This window comes from Corvus brachyrhynchos, unplaced genomic scaffold (genome assembly GCF_000691975.1).
Source record: "Corvus brachyrhynchos isolate BGI_N302 unplaced genomic scaffold, ASM69197v1 scaffold126, whole genome shotgun sequence".
Classification (NCBI taxonomy): domain Eukaryota; kingdom Metazoa; phylum Chordata; class Aves; order Passeriformes; family Corvidae; genus Corvus; species Corvus brachyrhynchos.
In genome coordinates this window covers 3,398,564-3,414,391 of record NW_008239283.1, presented here as the reverse complement: position 1 = coordinate 3,414,391, position 15,828 = coordinate 3,398,564, and the positions used below count along the sequence as shown (strand labels likewise).

The following is a 15,828-nucleotide window of genomic DNA, read 5'->3' as shown; positions in this document are numbered from 1 at the left end:
TAAGGTAAACTGTGGGAAAGTTAGAGCTTTCTCTGCTTAGTCACACTTTAACAGTTTTGCTTCATTCAAGATTAGAGCAAACCTGTGGCCCACCAGCCAAGGAAGACAGAAATGGAAAAGTCTATAAATGATTGTTGTAGTAGCTATGTGTGTGTAAATAACTGTCTAGCAGTCAGGAATATTTCACTAAAGTATAGGCTGAAATATCTAATGCTGGACAGGTGCAAAGTTGTGGGCTTGAATTGAGAGGTTGAACTCAAGCATACTCTGATTCATTATCTTTGAGTGCAAATACATTGCATGATTTCCAGCTAAGCTGTGCTGTTTCAAATGCTGGTGGTGTGTCTTGTGTCAGTCATCCAAAAGGCAGCTACAGTTGGTATCCAGTGGTAATTTTAGCTCCTCATATTTGGCTGATGGAGATACAGTGGAGTTTATTAGGAATAAAGCCAGCTTTCATCCTTCCTGTGCTGACAGTATAAGGTATTACAGCCACCTGTGAAGTTTTTTTTTTTTTCTGTGCCAGCTGAGTGTGAGCTTGTGGTCAGTGCAGAATGCCCTCAAATGAATTGCTATGCAAAACCGGGGCTCTTTTCAGTATCTAATGCTCCTTTTTGATACCCTCTGTCTCCAAAAGATGTTTTACAAGACTTCAGAGCAGTGCTAAAATGGTGAGGGCAAAGGCTGTTTCTTCCCCGTGGCTGTTTCAGCAGAGAGGAGATGGATTTTCAAATACCCAGCTCCCACTTTCACTGGTGAGAGGGAGCAACAGGTCCTGATGTTTTTTAAAAATTAACCTGGGCTTCAAACACTTGTAGGTTGGGAACAAAGGGTCAAGGTAGTCCTTTCAGAAATGGGAACTATAACATTAAGAAAAATACAAACATCAATTAATATGGCAAACTCTGTATTGCCCTTTCTGTTTTAAATGTTAAGGAATAAGTTTGACCTACGTTGATCTGAGCTTGTGGTAAAGGTTATGTAAAGAGCAGGGGGTGTGTGTGTGACCTGTAGGTCTGTTACTTTGGTGCAAGTGCTTTGAAGAATCTACATAGAAGGATTAGCATTTATATACCAGGCTAGTGCATATGTATAGTTTCAAACTATCTTTTTATGAACTACTTTTAGTGTCTAGGAGGTCTTTATTAAGTTTAATGCTTTCTAACCTTTTGATTATAAGACTGAAAGGAAGGTTCTTATATTGTATTTTGTAACTGCAGAAGTATTTACAGCTAATTTTTTAAGTCTGGAAATGAAATAGTGTAATAGTTTTATTTGGTGTTGCCCCTGTTGTAGACAAAAACCCCAAGTTGTTTCAGTAAGAAACTAGAAAAATACCTGTAAGTACCAACAGCAATTTCTGTTTTCTCAGTGAAATGAAGCATAAAATACCTGCTTGGCTTTTTTCTTTAAACTAAGCAGAACTTCACATACATGTAGTTCATATTCTTTTTGGAGAGTTATTGTATTTCTTAGGGAACTCTGATTCAGAAAGAAATGTGAGCAAAATAGGATTGTTCTAGAATTGTGTTAAAAAGGTAAGTTGATGACAAATTCTAAAATAACTAAATGGATGAAAGGGGAAGGAGGGTAGAAGGATCTGTTTGAAAAGTATTACTAATGACAAAATTCTGCATCTGTGACCCAAATGTGGCTGAAGCTACCAGGAAGAGCAGGTGGAAGATGTGACAGTGAGGGTTCATCTCATCCATAAGGTTTCTGGCTTTTTGGATTAGGTGGTTTCCAAAAGGGATTAAGGATTTCATGGCTTTTCTACTGAAGGAAGAGTTCCTCATATGTAGATATTATAGATGGCATACCTCACTCCTTGATCATGATTTGGTAACATTTATGTTGACTTTAAAACTCACAGTTTCTTGGGGAATATAAGAAACGGGGATGCTTTATGTCGTCTTTTTATCATCCTCATTTCAAGTGGAGTCTCTAAGGCATTTTGCTTACATTAATAAAAGGTTTCAAAGTTTTCTGGTGTTCAGCTGATGGATAAACTGTAAAATTGCAAATTCTGATATTCTTAGGTTGCCAGGGTGAAACAAGCCAGAAAATAGTATTTGGCACGTTTGATATTTTTCAAATTCTTAATAGAGACAAAATTGTCCAATTCACAGTTCAAAATTATTTTAGCCAAGATTTTTTTTCCTAAGAGAAATGGCCAGAACAGTATAAAAGGCTTAAATTAAATAGGAGATCATTAGGGTAAAGAAGTGACTGGCTGTGTTTTATTGCATTCTGTGTGTGAGGTTTAGTGGGATGCAGTGCAAATCACATGATATGACTCATGGAAGAAAAAATGTTTCAAAATAAGCCAGTTAAGTTCTGTAGGAGATGGAAATAAACTAAACCTGATTCTTCAGACAGGAGAATGAGACCCGGTAGTGAATATCTGCAGGAAGTGGGAGTGTGGGGCTGGGGGCTGCCCTGCAGCTCAGTCTGCAGAAAGGATTGGGGAGAGGGAGACGATGGATGTGGAGGAGCCAGGGTAGGAGGAAAGGCTGGGAGCAGCCTGCAGCCAAGAGGTCTCAGTGCTCCTTGTTCCTCGGGCAGGAGCTGCACCTGGGGTCTGGCTCTGTGCTGTGCTCTGGGTGTCGGCAGCAACCTTCTCCCGAGGCTTGAATAAGGGAATAATTCCAGTAACTTCAATAGACACCTTCTCACATTGATCTCTGACCACAGCCCTTTAGTCGAGGGAAGAAAGCAGGGCTTTTTTTGTGTAATTTAATCCTCTCCTGCTGGGTGGCCCTACAGAAAGCTTTTTCTGTAGCTGGAATTCCTTCGGTGCTGGACAGGAGTGATTGCAAGAGCCGCCTTTGTACAGTAGTTTTGAAGGCTGTTGAGTGGAAATGAAAGATAAGTCTTGTACTTTCTTTGAGTTTCTTTTTATCGAGCTGTTCATGAAGTAGAGCTGATTTAAAAACAATTTAGTCACTTGTTTTGAGGTTAATGGATGCTGGAGGGGAAGGCTTCCCCCCTCCCCGTAAAAGAAGTTTGACAAACTTTTAATTAAGAATTTTGAACGTGGAAATTTTGGGGTAGTTCTGCACTACTGAGATTGGCTCTGGGGCATATTGGTCGGTCAGGTTTTTAAAGTAAATCTTCCTCTTAATTCTAATTAAGTATTGTAATGCCAGCACTCTTCATTAGGCAGAAATTTGTGATTAGTCAGGTGGTAGTAATGGAAAGAGAAAAAAACATGTGATAAAGTACTAGAGAAATTGGAGAGCAGGGAAAACAGCCGTAAGATGTGCTCCTAAATGCTCTTCAGCATCTCCCTGTTGGCAGATTTCCCACGGAATTCAGTGAGTTCTGTGGGACAGGATTCAATCCTCACATAGATCCTGACTCATGTGGAAATACAAGTTCAGAGGACCTTGATTACAGGACTTGGACTCTGAAGTTGTGACAGGAAATGATGCTAAGAACAGCTATAAAGAGGGAAAACTCCTAATTCTCCCCAAACTTTGAAGCCAAGCTATTATTTTTAAGTGTTGATTACATTATTGAATTGTTTATCTGTGAATTGAATCTCGTATTTAATAAATGGGAGCTTTTGTGAAGTGCTGGAGTGAATGTGAATTAGTGAGTCGAGAAAGATTAGCTCTGTGAGGAGATTGAGAACAATTTAAAATTCTATTGTACGATGTTTTTCTTTCTGTCTGTGAAGTACGGCTGTAATTGCCTCAAATTAGGTACTCCTTTGTTTAGGAGAGTTAAACAAGTAACAGGATAAGATATTTCATAGTCCCTTTCTAAATAAACAGCTTGTTCAGTTTGTATCTTTAGGCAGCTTGCAGATGTCAGAGCCAAGTCTGTGGAGAGAACGTATATATCTGAGGTGGAGTTTCCTTAGAAACTGGATCGTCCTGGATTGTTGGGATGCATTTTACAATTTGAAGCCTGGTCTTCCCCTGCTGTATAATTTTAGTGTCACCTTTTGTCATGGTTCTTAAAACAGATGCATTATTAAAAAATTCCCAAGGAGATGTGGGCTGTAAGCATGAATTTGCCCAGCTCCTTTCTGGCAGCTGTGGTTTATATTTTGCCATCAGTTGCCTGATGGTGTTTCTACCAATGAACCCTCGCATTAACCTGGTAATTATCAAGACCAGAAAGAGAAAAAACTGATAAGAGTGAGCCAACACACCCACGGGGACTGGGGCAGTAGCACACAGACAATGCTGCTTTTCCTTTCATACTCGTGAAAAGGAAAAAACAATCCCACTAAGTTCTTGGATTAGTCTTGTGTCCAGTGTTGTCCATGGGGATTCAGGCACTGCATCTGGAGTGAGACTGCTGGAGCTTGAAAAGTGACTTTTCTGGAGGGAGGGAGAATCCTTATCTGCCATTAGCAAGTGAGCAGGGAATTTTCTGCATCTGGGTGAGCCCAGGGGCTTTGCTGGAGGCCCAAAATCACTTCCAGGTGGTGTGAGGTCCACCTGGTCCCTTTCCACATCTCTGGTACTGCACCTAGGTCTGTCCCTGATCTGGAGGTTGTTTCCATTCATTACTGGCAAATGTGGTTGTGACATAAGCAACCACATCATTTTTGTGGTGAAAATGCAGCAGAACTGATAAGTCCTTGTGAACTTAATTGGCGTGTTGGGCAGTTCTGTAGAGAAGGCTCCATAAGCGCTTGAAGCAGGGGGGAGGTGGGTCATGGCTGCCCATAATATACTGTAGAAACCAAGATGATCCTGTAAGTTCAAATTCCATTCTTTTGCTGCCAGATGCAAAATTCCCATCACCCTCCTGCCCTGGTTTCAGCAGATTTCCCAAGTTTTATACCAAGTCAGCACTGTTTGTTGTACACTTAGTGCTGTGTCAAAGGGGACTAGAGCCAAGAGGGTGTTTTGTGCCTATTTCATGGTGTTTGCAAATAAAGCTGAGTGATTTGGTAACTCTCCTGGAAACTCTGAGACTCTAAGTTGGGCAGAATGCTCCCTGGGCATGCATAGATCTAAGGATAGCACTTCCTTGCCTATCAATAAGTATCTTAAGGCCTTTCCTTTTAATGCTATATATGACTAAAGTCCCAGGGAAATAATTCCACTACTGCTGTTCATTTGTATCATTGGAATCTGAATTAATTCAGCCTAGGCTAGGTTTTCTAATACATTATTTATTTAGGTCTTCAAAATGTCTGTGGTGCTGCATGTGGTTGACAGAGCATGTTCTTGTTTGTTAATATTCTATGGCATCCCGTTTTCCCAAGGCGCTTCAATAAATGCATGTCTTCAAATAAAGCTGGGATTTTAACAGGCTTTTTTTTTCCCCCTGTGTTGTAACTGTAGCATCCCAGATTCTTAGCTCTGGTTTCTCTTCTCTACAACCACCTATTTTAAATAGTTCTGGAAAGATCTTCACTTCTTTAATGTTTGTTATTGGGTATTTTTTTCTTTCTTTCTTTTTTTTTTTTTTTTAATGCTTATTTAGGTCTGGATTCTAAATATCGAGCCCAGCTTCTCCTGCTGCCCCCAGGCACTAGAAGCATAGAAATACCCTTAAATTCAATTAAAAAATCCCTGACATGAAGGGTGGAGCACTGAGCTCATATTTTCTGACAGCCCACTAAGCTTACAAATCAAAAGACACGAGTGCCGTGTAAGTGAGGATGAAACAAATGGAATACAATACTTGGAAATGAATGAGTCCTGTGAATGAACGTTGGCATGTACATCCCCAGCCCCATATGAAGATTAAAATGAGTTGTCTGCTCTAAAATTGCATAATTGCTTCTGTGACTGATTTGGTGCTGCTCCATAATAAGTTGTGAACACTGTATACTGACCTGGTTAATGGGATGTTTACTAAATGAATATATTTGTATAGTTTAATAGGAGGATGCTTGGAAAAATTAGCAGGATGAGAAAGAATGGCTGGAGAGAGTAATTCTTCAGCAAGTGCTGGGGTTGTGAAGAGGAAGGCAGAGGCTGCCTTGCCACTGGCATCTGGGGGCTTGGAGGGGGAGGTTGGATGGGTCTGGATCCTTCATGTGAGTTGACACGGAGTATCCCTGTCCTGAATTCCTGGGGGAATGGCTGCCCCAGCTCTGCCCCCCACTGAAGGTGCTGCCAGGTGGGGATGTGTGTGCCCTATCAGCAGCCTCATCCTGCAGCCCTAACAGCTTCATTTGCTAAACAACCTTTCTTGAATTTAGCTGTTTTAAGTACTATAGACTAAGATAATTATTTCATGAAGTAATATTATCTGCAAATTAACCTTGGATCTCTGCGGAGGTTCAGAAAGAGGGAGATAAGGAGTTTTATCACAAATTGCAGACTTACTGGGTTTAACGTAAAGGCCGTGGCAAGTAATACATTTAAACTGCATTTAAGTAGTAAAGACCAGAATATCAAAGTCTAAAAGCAATAAACATTAAATTATTCAGAAAGTTTTTATATTTTCTTACTAGTTTATATGTTCTTTTCACACACTGTCATTTAATGAGGTTATATTCTGATTAAAGTAGAAAAATAAAAAAGTAAAATGTTTTATTTCAGTAGATAAAAATGTAGCTTTTAAAATATATCAGCTTGCCCTGTGTAGTCTGAGCTGACTGTACAATTTCCCCTTCGTTCAGCATGGCTGCTAACTAACAGATTTTGGGGGGAAAAGTCCCCCTTACATAGAGTTTCAGTTGAAATCCATATTTTAATTTTAAGTGTCAACTAATACATTTTCTGTAATCCCTTTCAAATATTCTTTGGCAGTGTTCCCAGACATATATTTTTGAAGGTTAAATGGCTTAGGATTTATGTACTGTACTATGTAGGTGTATTGGCTTTGAGTGGCAAGGTTTTGGTAGCAAATGAGCTACAGGGGTGGCTTCTGGAAGAGAAAATTGGGATTAAAGTGATGCCTGGAGGGGGGGAAGGGAAGGTGTTTTAAGATTTGGTTTTATTTCTCATTATCCTGGTAATTAAACTAATCTCCCTGAGTGGAGTCTGTTTTGCCTGTGATGGTAGCTGGTGAGTGATCCCTCCCTGGCCTATCTCACCTCGTGAACCTTCTGTGATAATCTCTCCCTGCCCAGCAGAGGAGGGCAGTGACAGAGTGGCTTTGGCGGGCACCTGGTGCCCAGCCAGGGTCAGCCCAGCACAGTAAATCAGTCTGCATAAAGTACTGAGTTTATAGGGCCCCTTCATTGCCAGACACCAGTTAGTAGCTCAGGAACACCACAGCTGCAGCAGCAAAAGTTCTGCTGGTTGATGACCTGTGTTTCTGAGGAGCCCAGGGTGAGGTGCTGGACTGAAAAACTGCTTTTTGCTGATTGCAGAGCTCACTTGGGTATCATTACAGAGAGCTGATTCATGTAGTGTGGATGTACCTCTCTGGCAGCTCAGAGTGTTGACTGTCCAGAAACACTTTTTTTTTTAATAGGTTAAAATTGGCATGAATAAGCAGCAGTAATTAAAATAGTATTCCACAAGGTTTGCATTTTGGTGTGACAGTGTGATTAAAATTGGACCTGCCTTTTTCTCTCCCTTGGGAACCATTATGTGCTCCATGGCTAATGAAGTGGAATGAGCACTGTGATCAATATTTATGGTGTCGCTCTGGGCACCTGCAGTTCTTTCAACCCTTCTTGCACTATAAAGCTGGAATGGAGGTTCTTGACTCGAGCTGTTAATGGTTGAACTGCAGCTTGATGAGAAGGCTGCAGAGACTGTTCCTGGTGCTGTTTCTTGTGAGGGTCATGTGCCACTTGCACACATTTGCTACTTCTCATCATTGATTGACAGAAGTAGGAACTTGATTTTCTTAGTGATGTGCCTTCAGGTCTTCCAGTCATCCTTTGGTGTTTGGGCTCTGACTGTGCTGGGAACAACCACCCTTGGGGTACTGTATCTTGCCACTGAACACAAAAAAAAGATGGCATGTATGGATTATTTCAGCAGAGTTTATAGACTTCTGCCCTGTGACTTTTCTTCTTTTTACACTTCAGTCTGCACTACAGGTTCTGTAACTGCTGGGGACAGTGTGTGTTTAATTCCAACATGATGCTGTGGAGTGTCTAGTCTATACTTTTGCAGCTTGCCAGTTTGGGAGCTGCTCCCAGCTGTGCCGAAATATTTTTCTGCAGCTGCTTATGAAGTCCACAGACTATTTTCTGTCCAAATCAGCCTTGCATTACTTTATTCTCTTGTTTCTTGACCCCTTCAAGGCATTTCCAAAATAATAATATCATCTCTGAACTCTTGGTGGGTTGGTTTGTTGCAAAGTTTGCCCATTCCCTGGCAGTGACAGCGGCTGGAGGCAGTCCAGTGTAATTAGTAAGTATTTTGGAGACTGTGCTTTGCCAGCCCTGTTAAATATGTGCAGTGAAAGCAGGATTAATATGTGGCCTCATCTTTTTTGCTTTTTTTTTTTTTCTCGTTAGGGCATCTCTATGATCTGTAAGCTTATTTAATTGGAAATTAGCCATTCTTATTAACAGAGGAGATACCCTTTGGTCCAAATCCTGACATTGGATAAATGTATATAGTTTCCACTAAGGAGAAAGAAAATGCATCTGTATACTCCAGGGTGGAAATTTGCCCTTTTTGTGTCCAGTGCAGTTCTCCTGGAAGAGAATTTCATTTTCTAGTAAAGGCAATAAATTTTCACTGCTCAGATAAGTGACTACAGAGGTTCATCATCAGGATTTGAAGAAATAAGCCTCCTAAGAAGATGGATGATGACAAGGGGAGTAAGAGTTGTTATCCAATCATTTGTCATGGTCCAGAACATTAAGATGTATTGGCAAGACCCCAATGGTGTGTAGAAGTTCCTTTTTTCCAGTGTGTGATAACTTGCCCTGTGCAAACTCTGAAAACTCATTCTGTTTGCGTCTCTTTGTATACACAGCACAAAAATGTTAAAATCTTACATATTGATGAGAAGTATTCTACACATCATCCAAATGTAGCCCCACAACTGCTGAAGAGAGAGGCTGACTTCTGAGGTCCTCACATTCCTGCCTTTCTCTCCCTCCTCCATCCCACCCCAGTTGTCAACATTTCTGCCTTGCCTCTTTTGCTGTGAGTGTTCTGCTCTGGGCTTTCTCCAGAGACTTTTCCCTCTGATTTTCTGTGGTTCCCTGCTCTACAGCCTTTTCCTTCTAGTTCTTCCCTTGTCTCAGAGCTTCAAAACCACAGAGCAGCCATGGGGGACTGCGTCAGCTAGTGAAAAACTGGATTAAACTTTCATGGCTGTAGGAGTGCTTGTTAGCATATATGTATTAATTCAACATTTCCTGCTGGTTTTCAATATGTTGGGAGGTTGTGTTGCCAGTGAGGTGACTTCAAGTCTGTAATGGAATATGTTTCAACTAACTGCTTGAGACCAGGTAAAAATTTTGCTCTGCTTATCTGGTTTTAGAGAAAAGTATTTCTCCTCACCTTTAAAAGTGAGTATTCCTCTCTAAACCAGACATGGTTGAGACCCCATTTCTGAGGATTTTCTTGAATTCTGGCTCTGTAGCTGGGGTAGCTGATATTGAAAGTTCACCTTCACGTAGGAGAGACACACCATCATAGTTTGCTGTGGTGAACTGCTCCCTGCTTTGCTGCTTGGTGCAGGGAGTTCATGCAGACATGAGGTTTTTAACTTGCCTCGTCTGGGTTTGCTGTGGCACAGAATGGCTCAGTAGCTTAAATTTGACTCAAAATCAAGAGCTGGCATAGTCTGCCTCCAGGAGAACCCCGTGGGCTTGGGAGCTCTTTGGAAGATTTTTGGCAGTGTGTCTTCAGGTTCCATAGGCATTCTGCAAACTGGCTGTGGTGGGGAGATCTGTTCCTGTGGGTTTAGATGTCAAACACGTGGCTGTGTTTCCAGGGAAGCAAAATGCAATTCTTCTGAGTCCCAGCCATGTAATTACAGCAGTAATAATAACTATCATTTTTGATGCCTCAGTGCCAAACGTAAAGGTTGTTGTTTCTGTTAATGTTTTCAGAGGACTCTGTTCTGCTGCTTTTTCCCGATTTGTGCCTTATCTGTGACTGAACAATTACCAGCAATGTGATGAGGACATGGCATGCAGAAAGTCATCCCCTTGTCTCTTTTCCTGATGGCTCTGAGGAGTGTGCGAGCGCTGCTATCTCAGCTGCTAATCAGTGGAGCTGGAGCTAATGTGCGCAGTGACCTTTGCGAGGAGAAAGGAGCTCGTGCCAAACTTGCAGTTTGAGTCAACTTTTACACTTTCTCATGTACTTGACTGCAGGAGCTGCTCCCTTACTCACTTGGATTGCTGGATCAGTTGCTCTTCTATTCACCAAGCTAAAACATGCCTCAAATTTCTCTTGTGTGTTAGTCCTGATGTTTTCCTTGGCCAGGTATCATTGTTTTATGGGTGACCCCCAATCTTCCTGCTCTACATTCCTTTTGTGCTTCATTAAGTTCAAAGTGATTTTTCATAGCTGTGCACTTCCCAGTTTGGGGACATCAATGGGATTTTTACTGCTGGAATTAGACCCAATTTACAGCAGCCCATGGGTGTGCAAAGGTTATTCTCTTGCATTTCCTCTCTCTGTATTTTTATAGTGCTTAGGGGTCTGATGCATGGAGCTCTCAATTATTTAGCATCTATCAAGTTTTTGCTTACAACACCTAAACAAACACTAGTATTACATAATTTTTTTCTGAATATATAAAATATAATTCTGCTACATTAATTTACAAATGTATAAAAAACACATACTGTTTCTTAACCATCCCTTTTAATGAAATAGGTTTTGGATTGAAATTTTAAGTATGCATGAAGACAGTAAGATACCATTTACACTGTTAGGATTTCAATAATGTATGGAATTAGCAGAGCTTTATTATATTTCTGTGCCTGCATGCCCTCCATAGAGTAAAAGTTGTAATAAATATAAGTTCAAAGGTAAAATTTTATTGCTGTGCATGAGGGAGAAAAAATAAATTAGAATTATGTAATCATGCTCATATATGTTATGAATTTTGAACAGTGTCTATTAGAAAGTTTGTCAAAATGTGCTTAGCTTTGAAAATAGAGATTAACGCTGAAGGTTTTAATATTGTTCTTCCTTATATTCCTATTCCTTGCAAATATAAGTGTAAAATATCTCCTGCCGAAAGCAATTGTCATAAAACGACACTTTCCTATTTTAATAGCTGAATAATCAGAACAAAAATATTTTCTAAGTTGCAGAGAGGTTATTGCTTTTTTCACACAAAGAAATTTAGTGGTAGAAAACCAAATTTTAGCCGGATATTCTTCGCTTCTTGTGTTTCTCTTCTTATATGTGAAAAGCATGTCCAAATGTCTCCTGACAGCTTCGACACTTTGGGGTGTTTAAAAATGGGGTGAGGTGCATTGGTTTGATTCCATTTCGAGATTCTGTGTTTTTCTTTAATCTGGTAGCAAAGTTAAAATAGCAGCTCTCCAACAGGAGCTAGAAAACCTGTTAGGGGATGACTGGTTCATATTTTTGTTTTCTTTTCTACTTCGGAGCAAATAAGGACTGGGTCAGTGTGGGAGGGCAGCTGCTGGCTCAGGGGCTCTGAACTCAGCAAACATCATTTGTCTGAGCTCCCACCTCAGCACATGGTCCTTCAGCCTCTCTGAGACAGCCCCAGCTTCGTGAACCTTTGACAACAAAGGCAGTTCCTTCTCCTGGGTTTTCTTCCCTTACTGTCCCTTTACACTCTCCTCTGTCACCTCCCTCTCTTCTCCTTCTGTGAGCCCAGTGCACACCATGAGGGCACTACCAAAGCATTGGTAATGATCTTTTTATGGACATTTTTTAATACAGTCTTCAGGTTTTAGTTTTATCACTCAAGTTGGGAAAACCCAGCAGCCATAGGTGCACACATACCCTATTTGGTTTTTTTAGTATTTTTTACACCATTTGGACTGAATATTTGGGGAAAACACTGATGGATTTTTTTTTTTGGTATTTTTTTTTCTTCCCAAAAACAACTGTCACCTTTGAGTCGATAGAAACTTTCTGGAGACAGAAAATATCAGGACACTTTTCTAAACCACCATTTTAGGTCATGATAAGTGGTTTCTGCCTTTAAATTCTGTTGATGCCATGGTAGCTGAGATGTAAGCAAGATGAGGCTGCTGTTCCAATGTAATCAGTGAACCAGTTCCAGGGGGTGGAGCTGTTTAGAGACCAAATGCAGTTTAAATGGCACTAGAGGAATGATGCACTACTGACTGAAAATGCAGGCATTGTTATTAATGAAGTAATTAAAGTTCCACCTCATAGGCAAAGTGGACGCACACAGAAAATATTGTTAATATTGTGTTTCCTACATTTGATTTATCCCCATTTTAAGTACTAAATGATCTATGCAAAATACAGTGGGAATTAAACACTCTGTCTAAAATTCACGACTTTATTATGTAAAAATGGTTCAAGCAGAGGTCAGGATACATTAGCCAGAAGTAACTGAACCCAGCTGAAAAATGTGTAATGCACTTTACAGGCACTGTTGGTACTTGGCTAAACCTGTGGGTACAGTGGGAAGTTCTCCTCAAGAACTGAAGGTCATGGCTTGCTGTTTGTTTTGTTTCGGTCAAGAACAGTTCTCAGACATTCATCTGGACCCTTGACTGCTCATCATCTGTGGTACTGGGTGTATTTTCTTCTTTATTGCAATTTTTAAAAGCTCAGTTCTGAGATTTGTGGATCAATTAGAGACAAAATTGAAAAAGATAGTAGTAATAATAAAGATAAAAAATAGCCTAGTATTTGGTCCTGCAGATTCTGAACGTTTCCTGATGGATAGTGGGAGCTCTCAGAGTTGCTTTATGGGCTTAGGCCAGACTCAGCAGCTGAACTAGAACACATTTTTGTGTTAACTGCTTCTAAATGAGCTCTTAGTTTTAAGTAGTTGGCATAAATCTAATTTTAATTTACTGTTTTCATTTTCTTTTGCATTGATCCTCTTTTTGTAGATATTCAATAGCAGACTTGGAGAAAGATGTTTTTTAAAGAGTCCAGATGGTATTTCCAATTATTTATTATCATTAGCATTCCCTGTATCTGAAAACAAGACTTTTGCCAACTTAGATCAACCTCATCTGCTGCACTATTGTTTACGAATTTTTAGTGTCCTGTGTTAATGCCAACTCACTTCTGGGGCTACAAGAGAAAAAGGGTCTGCTATTCCCAATACATTGCAAATTGCCAATTTACTTTGGGAATACCAATTGGATAACAGTCAGTCATGGGTTTCTCGTGCTTATGAGCAAATGAGCAAAGCACTTCATTATTAGGAGTAGCATAATCTGAGGAAAAATCATAATAATCAAACCAGAAGTACAAAAGCTTTGCGCTTTTCCATGTCTGAACACAAAAGTTTTCTTTTTGGGGTCAGTGGCTGTGTGAGAGCACAATTAGTTTGCCCTTTGTAATAAGCCCCTTGTAATTTGTTTTCAAGTTTTGAGATTGAAGATGGCACCTCAAGTCGTCAAAAATAAAAAGTTTGGAAATTTATGGGTGTGATGCATTCAGAATAAAATGTCACCTTCTTTTTTTCTGGACTAAAATGCCTGAATGCTTCCACTAAAATTACTCTTCTTCAAAGATATAAGATGGAGTGGACTCTGAACACTGTTGGAATTAACAAGTCCACAATACATTTTTTTCCCCAAAGTTTTGAACTTAGATGTATATTTTATAATATTTTAATACATTTGACTTATTTGTGTAATTGGTTTCTACAATATTTTGTGTTGTTTAGCATTTGGAACAAAGCAGTACAGAGAAGGAAACAGAGGGACACCTGTTTCAATTATACCACAGCAGCAATTTCAACAATGAATCTTAATTGCAATCAGTCTTGATCAACCCACCTGTGTAGATTCCCTCATTTACAAGGAGGAAGAAGGATAATGGAGAAAAAAATGAAAAAATTAGAAAGAAAGCGAGGGAAAAAGCCCTGCAGAACACTAATATGGACTATGTTATGTTCTTATACTTTAAGTTTTCAGATTGCTGTGCTATGTTAATTATTAGGAACAGCAGCCCGAATTGCTGTGTTTCTCTGGGGATACAGTGAACCCATGTTTACTTTCAGCTGCCACCTGAGCCATTTCTCTTTCATTCAGGAGGGATTGTGCAAACAACCACAAGGCACAACTAATTCTGCTTCCGTGCCCAAGCTCAGTAGGTGAAGGTGCAGCAAATTCCTTTAAGTGACAACCTGTCTTTCTTGTGTGGGGTAGGAGACACACCAGAGCTGGTCTCTCTGTGGGTGACCTCCTGCAGGTGTGTTGGTTTTTAACCTTGAGTGTGGCAGTGCTGCACTGAGCTGTTTTGGGACCCTCTCTGCAGGCCTGGCAGCTGCTCGCTGACGTGCCTCACCTGTGTTGAGCTTTTGTGGAGCTTCCTTGGAGTCACAAATCAGTTTTCTTAAGTGCATTTACATAAAGAGAGAAAATAATTGTGGGTAAACAGTCCAAATTGCAGTAGAGAATGTATAGGGAAGAAAACTAGATACTGCTTTCTGTACTCGTCATCATCTTTTTCTCATGACCTCTGTAATGACACTTGGACATAGGGAAGGAACAGGATCGTGGCCAGTGAGGCAGGGATTTGGGTGAGACTTTTGATTTTATGGAGATTTTGTAAGATATTTCCAGACATACATTTCTTTTCCATACTCATTATCATTGCCTCTGTTCATTTTTTGTACTTTTGGTCTTCCTTTCCTTTTTCCTTATACTCTTGCACTGTTATTCCCTTTTTCTTCATTGTGCATTATGTGGTTAAAAATGTTTTTGTAGTTGCATTTTGACCAAGTCTTTTGACTCAAAACCTTAAGGATTGTCTCATCTCTTCTGGTTTTTTTCTCCCCTAAAGAATGTCCTAGTTTATTTGTGTTTGTTTCCTCTTGTCTGTCGTGACTGGCTTGTTCTATTTCACCGCTTCACCTTCTTTCATGCTCTCGACCTCCCTTCCTCTTCATCACTTTTGCATTTCCTTCCCCTCCGTGGGGTTCTGATAATAGTGATGGACCAGTGCAATTAAATTTATTCCATACACCACTGCTTTCCCTGACAAACTGACACCTCTCTTCTCCAATGTTTTACCTGTTGACTGGCATTAAGCAAAGTCAGCCAGGAGCCAGGATTTCAGTGGAGTGTGACATTCATCTGCCGGAGATGACTGAGCACGGCAAGCCCTGGATGCTTTCTTCTCTAAAGCTGGCTGTGCAACCTGGGAAAAGAAATAAATCTGTAATGTTGTGATGAGATGAAGATGTTTGGAATGGTTATAAGAAATTTCTCCTATTGTAATTTGATTTTTATTGCGTTTAAATGTAACATTTTCCTTAGTTGATGAGATGCCCAGGTCAGGATCCTGCCAGCACAGTTTCTCTGCATGCAGTTGCTCTCAGCAAACTGGCATGCAGTCAATAGGAATCCCTCCGAATTTACTGCTGCCTGTTGACATCTTACTCTGTTACAGACAAGTATTTAATCAAAGTTTATTGTCATTCTTTTCTGAGATTTAAGTGGGACGTAAAATTTTACGATACATATCGTATTTTAGGTGACAGCTTCATTATTTCCACTGAATAATTTGAAATGCTACAAGGAGAAATATCGATGGCAAACTGGTAATTGTCATTAAATATGCAGCGTTTTTGTGGCAGTCATTTGTGCAAAAAATAAATTTTCTGAACTTCTACGTAGCCGTGCATAACGGTCTGAAATACAATTCCTTCTTCTTGGTCCTTTTCCCATCATGGAGGTCACTTGAGGCTCCCCACGTGTTCAAACCTGAAAACTTCAAAGTGACTTTGTGATTTTTCTTTCTAAAACATGAGCATGGTATTATATTATTGAAT

At 40.1% G+C, this 15,828-nt stretch overlaps 1 protein-coding gene across 1 annotated transcript in view; it reads left to right on the top strand.

Moving 5' to 3' along the window:
- The window catches only part of THSD7B (thrombospondin type 1 domain containing 7B), a 253,080-nt gene that overhangs the window by 94,241 nt on the left and 143,011 nt on the right, over positions 1-15,828 (top strand). The gene's annotated exons all lie outside the window — the stretch shown is intronic.